The sequence below is a fragment of the Octodon degus genome, unplaced genomic scaffold, assembly GCF_000260255.1.
Source record: "Octodon degus isolate 3935 unplaced genomic scaffold, OctDeg1.0 scaffold00027, whole genome shotgun sequence".
In the NCBI taxonomy this organism is placed as follows: domain Eukaryota; kingdom Metazoa; phylum Chordata; class Mammalia; order Rodentia; family Octodontidae; genus Octodon; species Octodon degus.
In genome coordinates this window covers 10,831,196-10,841,190 of record NW_004524603.1, presented here as the reverse complement: position 1 = coordinate 10,841,190, position 9,995 = coordinate 10,831,196, and positions in this window count along the sequence as shown.

Sequence of the window (9,995 nt, the reverse complement as noted above, 5' to 3'; positions counted from 1 at the left end):
AGGGTCTCACTATGTAGATTAGACTCATAGTGCTTCTCCGGTGTTCAGCCTCCCAAGAGCTGGGATTACAGGTATGCGCCACTATGCCCGGTTTCAATTGCCATTTCAGCATGCCCCAGGGGTGGGGCCAGCACAACAGACTGGGGATCAAATCCAGGCTGCTGCATCTGCCTAAGGAGATGCTTTAATCCACTGAGCTATTTGGCCGGCCCTTAAGGGTTTGTTTGTTTTTTTGTTTTTTTTTGTTTTGTTTTGTGTGTGTGTGTGTGTGTGTGTGTGTGTGTGTGTGTGCAGAGTCTCACTACGCAGCTCGGACTCATAGTGATTCTCCTGATTTTTGCCTCCCTAGTGCTGGGATTACAGGCATGCACCACCACGCTCGGACTAGAGATTTTCTTTTTAATAGTTAAATCAGTCACTCAGAAAGTAGTATTTAACTGTCCAACTACAATTGCTTACTTATCTATTTCTTCTTTCAGATCTATTGGTTTCATTTTATGTGTTGGGAAACTACTTTGGGTACATTCATATTTATGATTGCTAAGTCTCCTTGTTAAATCATCTTATCACTATAAGATGCCCTTTTAGAAATACATTAGTATGCCTTGTTTTTGAAATGCACACTGTCAAATATTATCATAACCACTCCAGCTGTTTTATGATTAATATTTGCTCGGCATATAATTTCTCATACACTTACTTTTAACCCATCTTTGCATTTTGTTGCATTTCTTCTAGATAGTATATAGCTGCTTCTTGCTGTTTTAAAATTTAATTTGACATTAAATATCATCGGGCTTGTTTCTACTAGTCATTTATGTTTGCCTTATATTAATATTTTTTCTAATTATTTTTGATTGAATGTTTTTAGTATTGTACTTTTTACTTTTATTGATCCATAATTTTAAGCATTTATTTCAGTGTTTGTAATATGCCCTGTTAATTTATCACCTTCCACTTTCTAATATTGCGTCACATATACCACAGGAATAGTTTAAAAGAATACTTCAATTTCTTTCCCTACCTGAATCCTCTGTGTTAATATGGACATATGTTTTACTTTATTGTAATTTAAAGAATTTTTTTTTGTATTTTAGGGAAGGGTCTACAGGGTGTTCAGGGTCTCACTACTAGATCAGACTCATAGTGATCCGCCTGTTTATGGCCTCCCAAGAGCTGGGATTACAGACACACGCTACCATATCCAGTGTCATTTAAAGAATTTTTTAAGGCCAAAACATTGTCTATATTTAAAATCCAAACAGGGCTGGTGAGATAGCTCAAGGGACAAAGCACCTGCTTAGGCAAGCACAGGGACTGGTTCCGATCCCCAGTCCTTCATGCCACGCAGGCCCACCCCTGGGGTGCCGGTTCCCGAGTCCAGGCATGGGGTGGCATATGCCTGTGATTCCAGCACTGGAGAAGGCTGAAAACAGGAGGACTACAAGTCCGAGCTGCGTAGTGAGACCCTACACCAAATACATGTAAAAAAATAAAATAAAATCCAAACAAACAACCTACCATCATAGATTTCCAACATTTTGAAGCCCTTTTTTTTTGAGGGGGGTACTAGGTACAGATTTCTAGCTGGAAATGCTTTCTTTCAGCCTCAAAGGCTTCCATTCACGAGCTTAGCTTCAGTTTTCTGAGCTTCTCACATCTGTGAGTCCAGAGTTTGAATCAAATTCTGAACATCTCCAGCCATTCTTTCTTTCCGTTCTCTATCATATCTCTCTGTGGTTCCAAATACATATACTGTGTACAGGCTGCCTCAGCTCATGAGCCATTCATGGATCACTTTTTATTTTCGTGCCTCAGCTTGCATAATCTCTCTTGTTAGGTGTAAAGGTTCAGTGAGTTTTTCCTCTTGCAAATTCTAGTCTTCTGATAGATCATTTCTGTGAAGTGTTTGTTTCAAGCATAGCACTTTCCAATGCTAGGATTTCCACTTATTTTTATTTTTATTTTTATTTTTTTTTGCGGAACCAGGGATTGAACTCAGGCCCTTGCGCTTGCCAGAGAAGCGCTTATTCCACTGAGCCATCTCCCTGGCCCCCTATCCACTTATTTTTAAAATGCCTTCTATCTTTAAATTCTTGAGCATAACTATAGTATTTCCTTTTTTTTGCGGAACCGGGGATTGAACTCAGACTCTTGCGCTTGCCAGGGAAGTGCTTATTCCACTGAGCCATCTCCCCGGCCCCCACTATAGTATTTCCATTGGGTTTTTTTTTCTGCTAAATACACTATATCTGACATCTCAGGATGTCTTTATTGCTTCTCTGTTTTGGTACATGTTGAATAATTTTTGGTTAGACACTGAACATTACTAATTTTTATATTACTGAAGGTTTAAATTTTATTTTTGTTCTTTTAAAGAATTGGAAGTTTAAAGGCCAGCCAAATAGCTCAGTGGACTAACGTGCCTGCAAGTAGGCTCAGGGGCTGGGAGTTTGATCCCCAAGCCTGCCGTGCCGTGAGACAGCAATTGAGAAATTGAGACTGGGCGTGGTGGTGAGCGCCTGTAATCCCAGCCCTTGAGAGGCTGTAAACAGGTGGATCACTATGAGTCTGATATAATAGTGAGACCCTGAACACCCTGTAGACCCTTCCCTAAAAAAAAAAAAAAAAAAAAAAAAAGAATTTGAAATTTATTTTATTAGATAAAAGTAGATGAAATTACTTGAGAACCAACTCTATACTTTAAAGATTTTTGTCTTGGTTTTTATTTTAAGGGTTGCTTTATCCTTCTAGTTTATTCTAGCACTGTGTAGCCTTCACACTAAGGAGTCACTCTTCTGGTATCTGTATTGAATTTCCTGTGAAATTAACAGCTTCTCCTTTCTGACCATGAGGCATTCCAGTATCTTTTAATATATTTGTGAATAAAAAAAAACCCTCTAGGAAACATTGTGCTTTCTAGCTGTTTTATTTTACCTAGCCTATTAGTATTCTACTTAGTATATACCTAATTTGAATTTGGTCAAAGAGTCACAATTACATTTCTGTAGTCCTCCCTGGGATTGTTTCCCTGCCCTGCAAGTCCTGTCCATTTTCCTCTCCCTGAGCATCGCATATGGTGCCGGGGATCGAACCGCGGTCCCTGCACTTGCCTAAGCTTTCATAAGCAGGAGATTTAGTCCCCTGAGCCATCTTGCCAGTCCTTCCCACCTTTGTTTTATTGTGAACCTTACCTCTCAAAAACTGACACAATTTCAGAGCTCATCTTACTTGCATCCCTCTTCTCGTGGATCATAGTCCTTGTCTCTGTGTTGTTTCACACATTTTATTCCTCTCTGTTTAAGCAGGATGGTGTGTCTCGGATCCGATACTTCTAAGTGGGCAGAAGTAAAAGTTCTCATAAGTTTAAGAGTAAAATGTAAATACTAAAAAGTGCTTGGGAAGGCTGGGTGCACAGTCAGGAGATTCTGACCGTCAGACAAGATGATAAAATGGGTAAAGGATTTCATGACCCTCTTCTATAAAAGTCATTATCTGTGGAACCTTGCTGTTGGCCATCTTGCTTTGAGACTCAGCTATTCCTGAGATCCTGTCTTTTCCACTTAACTCTCTCCAGAGGCCAACCTTTTATTCTCTGATAAGTGATCCAATCATGATTTTTTTTTTCTAATCCACAGTATTACGGAGATATTTTCTCTTCATTTTAACGTTTTCAAGATCAGTTATCTAATTTTAAAACATGTGTACAACCTATTGTTTACACTATTTTATGTTATGATGATGTCTAATTTTTCTATTCTCAATTTTTTTCTTTTTTTATTAATTTTATTAAAAAACAAATAGCAATGAGACAGTTTCAAAACCGATTAATAGGACAGTTTCAATAATTAATACATTGCATATTGTTGTCTTCATAGTAGTTATTCATAGTACAAGATGCAGACATGATATCTTGTCCAAACACTATTAGTACAAATCTTTCCTCTCATTGAGTTAAGGGAAAGTAGCTGTATATCTATCCTAACTATTTTGTATATTCAGATACAAAATGGCCCTCTGGGGCTGGTGAGATGGTTCAGTGGTCTAAAGCACCTACTTAGAACAAGCTTAGCAAAGCACAGGGACCACGGTTCAATCCCCCAGCACCACATGCCAGCCAGCCCTGCCCCCTGGTGGGCTGAGCTGGCCACACACACACACACACACACACACACACACACTAAATAAATAAATATTTAAAACAAAACAAACAAAAAAAAGAAAATCCAAAAAAAACCAAAATGGCCCTCTGACAAAGGATCTACAAACTGTAGTACAGGGTTTCAGGGTAAATCCTGAGGGGATTTGACTGATCTGTCAGATACAAAAGCCACATTTCTTGTTATATAGGTCTTGCTTTATCTTGGTCTTAATCATCCAGCAGAAATGTATAAAAAGTAAAACCATATTAATACACTGAGCTGTGAAAGGCTCAAGTCAACAACTTCTGACATTGCCAGTCCTATGGAAAACCCACTACTATTATGGACTACTGGACTATATTGGATTATTTTGCTGAATTCACGCACCTACAATATTTAAATGGCAATGGAATACCCATCTCTGACAAAACTATTGGAATTTCTTTAAGCTTAACTTGTATTGCTTTTCAAATTGCTACATTTTTTGCAGTCTTTAAGATTTAATGCATCTGTTGCTTGTTTCTACCAATTCTTTCACATTTTTATTTCTTTGCTTGTGTGGCTTAAATTTTTTGATGGTTTTGTATAGAACTTCAGTCTTTCTTTAGACAGACAATACTCCAGGGATTTCGATCTTTCAGAATTAGATTTTCATTGAAAATTTCAGTTAACAGTTTTTGTGCCAATCAATGTACAGCAAAAATTATTCATGATTTAATTCTTTTTTCTATTCAATGCACTGCATAAATTATAAAGAAGCTTTCTTACGGTTTTTGGGTTGGTTATGAGTCATAGCAACATTATGGACCATTACGAACCCCAGGGCTATGTCCCTTACCCTAAATATACCTTACTCTATCTCACAGCTCTAAGGCCTACTAAAGGAAGAGTACATTAACAGCTGAAATAGGGAGTACTTAATTCCCTTTAACCTGGCTGACTGTACATTGTGTACCGTTCTAAGCACTTAATATGTATTATATTAGTCAATCTTCACAGACTAGAAGTTCCATGAAAGCAGAAACCAACCTTTTTCCAGCTCTCAGTAAGATCCTTTCGTCATAGAATTCACCCAGCAGATCTTTGTTGAAGGTGGGTCAGAAATGAAGTATTAGGAATTTGTGGTTCTGTTAAAATGTGTTTAGTTTCAATAAGAGGAGGAAAATGAATGTTTTCTCTTGCCTTGGTAAAGAAAGGAGACATTTAGAAGAGAAGCTAGTCTACAGCCATACCACCCTGACTTCTCTTGTTGCAACTATTTTTTTTTTTTTCTTTATCATGGACTATACGAAAATGCTCTATGAGATAATTTCCTCCAGCCACTGAATACAACCAACTCTGCTTAGTATGTTTTGGCCCATTGCTTTAATAATGGCTATTTAAAGCAGCTACTTTTGGAATAGTGTGTAAAAACAAAAACTCATGACCTCTTATTTAAGTTACTTTCATGGTTTCTCGTTTCCCAAGTGGAGTCAATACTCGGTAATGTTCCTGCAGCTAATGAAAAAACTATCCGTGCTTCCAGTAGAGGGCAGCAGAGGCGCACTCGTCGAGATGAAGATGCGGCTGCTCTGCCAAGACCCGAGGTTGCAGCTCCCCTTGGAGGGATGCGTAGCGAGGCCATCTAGGGGAAGGCGTGAGCACTTTGAGACGATAAAAGGTCAAAAGATATATGGACTCAGACGATAAATAGCTAAAACTTTAGAAAACAAGAAATTTTAAGCATGTTCCTCTCGAAAGCATAAATTTTCAATCTTGTTCTCATAGACAAGAATACACATATTATTGACAATGTCAGCTTCTGGCTTCTTTTTTTTTTTCTGTCTCTAAAAGCACCCTTTGCTCTATTGAAAAACGCAAAAGTGGTCATTATTAACAGATTGGATTTGTGTTTATTGCCTAGATGACTGGAATTTAGGTATGAGATATAAATACTGCGATCTTTTCAAAGATCACATCTAGGCACTTATTTCTCCATTACTTGATCCAGCATTTTTCTTATTTGCTTTAGTGAGCCAGAAAGGTTCATGCATTTAAAGAAATACATGCTAGGGGCCGGGGAGATGGCTCAGTGGGAAAAGCGCTCCCCTGGCAAGCGTAAGGACCCGAGTTCAATCCCCAGTTCCACCAAAGGAAGGAAGGAAGGAAGGAAGGAAGGAAGGAAGGAAGGAAGGAAGGAAGGAAGGAAAGAAAGAAAGAAAGAAAGAAAGAAAGAAAGAAAGAAAGAAACCTATATTGTTTAGCTTGCATTATGAGATTCCCCGTCTGAGTCATGGTGGCCCTGAAGCACAAGGCAGATGACCGTGAAGACACTCCTGCTAACGGAGAAGCAATTCAACTCAGTGTTCATTTCAAATGATCCCATCACGTTAGAATACGTAGGGCCCAGGGAATTTATATAGAGCCCTAAAGTCTGTAAAGCCTTACAGGTGGACAATCTTTTTTTTTTTTTTTTTTTTTTTTTAAGGTTCTCTGTCACAGTAGGAAGTGGAGTTGAAAAGAAATCCAGGGGCCGGGGAGATAGCTCAGTAGAGTAAGTGCTTGCCTGGCAAGTGCAAAAGCCGGAGTTCAATCCCTAGTTCTGCCAAAAAAGAAAAAGAAAGAAAGAAAGAAAGAAAGAAAGAAAGAAAGAAAGAAAGAAAAGAAAAGAAAAGAAATCCAGTAGGATTGCAATTGGTTTTCCTTTCCTTATAGGTCAGCCCTAAAAAGTCACCCATAAAATGAACCAACCTTCTTATTTAGAGATGAATCTATTGAAAAGCGATGTTTTTCATACTTCCCAGCAAACTGATAGTTCCAGGTACAAAGAAAAGCTTGAAATGACTAGATGTCAGATTGTTGGTGGCAGTGAGCTAGAGAAGCCCAAAACATGAAAGCCAAAAAGTAAGAAATGAGTTCTTCTGTATTTAAAAATTAAATTTAACACAATAGCTCACATAGTGTACTTAGATAATTAGGATGCTCATTTTTGTTCAATTGTGATACACTCATCTGTCATATATAAATTTACTAATAGAAAATAATAACAAAAGTAATTATTTGTATTTTTAATTTTTAAATTGAGTAAAAAATAGTATTAAAACAGAAAAAAATACAAGTGGTACAGAATTTCACTTAACAAAGTAATATGAATTTCACAGTATTTGTTGTAATGCATAGTGCTGTCTCCCAACCAGTTGTTCATATTGCCAGATATATGCATGCAAAATTGGAAGAAAGAAAAGAAGAAGCAAATCAAGAGAAAAAGTACCAACAATTAAAAAAAAAGGAGACAAAACAAATTAAGCATTATCTCCTCCTTCCTATAGACCAGCAGAAATGCACAGCACAGTTGCCCAAACCATCCTGCTACACACATAATTATAGCTCTTTCCCCTACTCCCTCTCCTGTCCTCCTCAACTCGGTAACTCTTAATTCTTTATATTGATCAAAACAATTTCACACTTATCGAATTTAAGGTATATTTTTTTCTTCATCTATTGAAAGCTTTGGCCTTAGGTGTGTCTATAATTGATGGCAGAGTATCTTGTTTTCAGACGGAATAACATAATTTTGCATTGCTTATGAGCGTGCAGATTGATTATAGGTGTTTATACCATATTGAAAGTAAGTGTACACACAAAAAACAAGTTATGAATGTCTAAATTGCAGGCTAAAAAAAGACTTCAATAAGTATAAAGGAACAACTTATTGAATAAGAAAGCATTATATCATGACTTCAGTGGTATTTTGCTTCCCTTAGTGGTATATGCAATATTGGGGTGTATTACAATTAGCAGTCTCTCGTGTTTGATAAAGTAGGATGTTTTATACTCATTTTAAAAGGAGGGAACCTGTGACCCAGAAAGGTCGTAGATTAAGCAATCATAATAGAACTTAGTCCCCATCTATCACAAGTTGTCTTATGGTCTACGTAGGAAACGCTCCTTCAATCTTTGCTTCTCTCCCAATAACTTTCAGTAAAAGTGCATATGTTTTCATCTATTAATACAAAAGGAAAACTATGCCTCACAAATGCATTTAGAAAAACAGTTCATAGTCCTTGTTTAAAATAAAGAAAGAAATAATACCATGTTGTCTTGTTGCAGAAATACAATTCTTAAAAGAATCTGAAAAAGTTTTGCTTGATTTACCACTAAATTTAAGCAGTTCAAACAAATTGCTGTGGCTATAGGAAATTGATAGAATGAAGCTGTTGAAAACCCATAACAAAGTTCAAATGTGAAGCCTGTCCAAATCTTGACTGTCTGAATATCCTTAATAATGCTATAATTTAAACCGCACAGACATAAAAGAAAAATGGATTATTTTATTACAAACGCTATCTCTGCTTGTGTCAATAATTTCATGTCTCCTTGCTCTTGAAGGAGAACCTCTGAGTGTAGGATAAATCTTGACGGTCAATACACTGAGAGGCCGACAAGTCCAGCACACAAACGCTGGGTGTATTCTGTAGGATCACTTGACAGCTTCAGTGTCCAAATGTGGAGTCAGGCTTTGGATCTGGTTCAAATTCCCACTTAGTCTTTAGCTCTGGCGAAAGCAGTTCTAGCCACAGTGCTCATTTATCACAGCATCGCCCAGGAGGAGCGTCCAGGAGCCGTGGGGCCGGCCCGCTGCGTAAGCCGAGATTTTGTTTGATTCTGCAGAGTGCAAACAGGGCTGTGATTCAATTTCAATTCTGACATTTGAAAGAGAAGGGCATTTTGTTCTGTGACCTTCCAGGGAGGTAGAAGCTATCTCCTGTTATGGTCTGGTGTTGAAAATCCTTTTTCCTACAAGGTGCAGAGCTATTTGCAGGTAATAGGTTGCCTGTGCATTACTAAGTAATGCGGATGGCTGTGTGTATTTTACTCTCCGGTGCCTTAGGTGGGATAAATGGAGAAGAGAATGACTCTTGGAGGTAATAAGCATCAATATAGCCTGTTCTGTATTTCACACATTACATATTCACTCTCTCCAACAGACCTCTCTTTGGACTTACCATGACATTTGCTTTCATCAGAGAGGAACCTGACTGAAATCGTGACTAGCAAAAAAAGACCTTTAATTTAAAAGGGAAAATGACACTATTAGAAGAGAGACCACAAAAGTGGGTGGGAAAGCACTTGGAGACACGTTCCTCGTCTCTCAGCAGCTGACAATATTTGGCTGTTTGCATTCAAGCTTTTTTCACTACCTGAACTTTCTAATATATATGAGAATGTTCCTAGACATATGGAAGCTCAGGCAAAACCCAGTTTAAAATGTGTGTGTTTTTTTTTTTTGTGTGTGTGTGTGTGAATTATAATTTAATCCTTAAACTCAGCTCTCCAAGAAGGAAAATGAGTAGAACTTACAGAAAAGCTGCTTTTCATTAAATGTAAGAAAGAGTTCTTGGTGTGGGACTTTTCTAATCACAGGACATTCAGTTTCTGTAACTTTCATTTTCCAACAAAAGCTGAATATATACTTCTCAGAGAAAGGATGCCTTTATACCCTCTACAATGCAGGCATTTACCAGTTGTGCTGTAGATCGACAACAAAATGACAAATCTTCCAAACACTATTTCTTTGCTTTGCTTTGCTTTTTTTTTTTTTTTTTTTTTTTTTTTTTTGTATTTTAGGGAAGGGTCTACAGGGTGTTCAGGGTCTCACTGCTAGATCAGACTCATAGTGATCTGCCTATTTACAGCCTCCCAAGAGCTGGGATGACAGGTGTGCACCTCCACACCCAGTCTCAACTGCCTTCTCAGTGCACCCCAGGGGCAGGGCCGGTATGTCAGGCCCGGGGATCAAAACCCCAGCTCTTGCGCCTGCTTGCAGAAGCTTCAATCCACTGAGCTATCTGGCTGACCCTCCAAACACTGTTT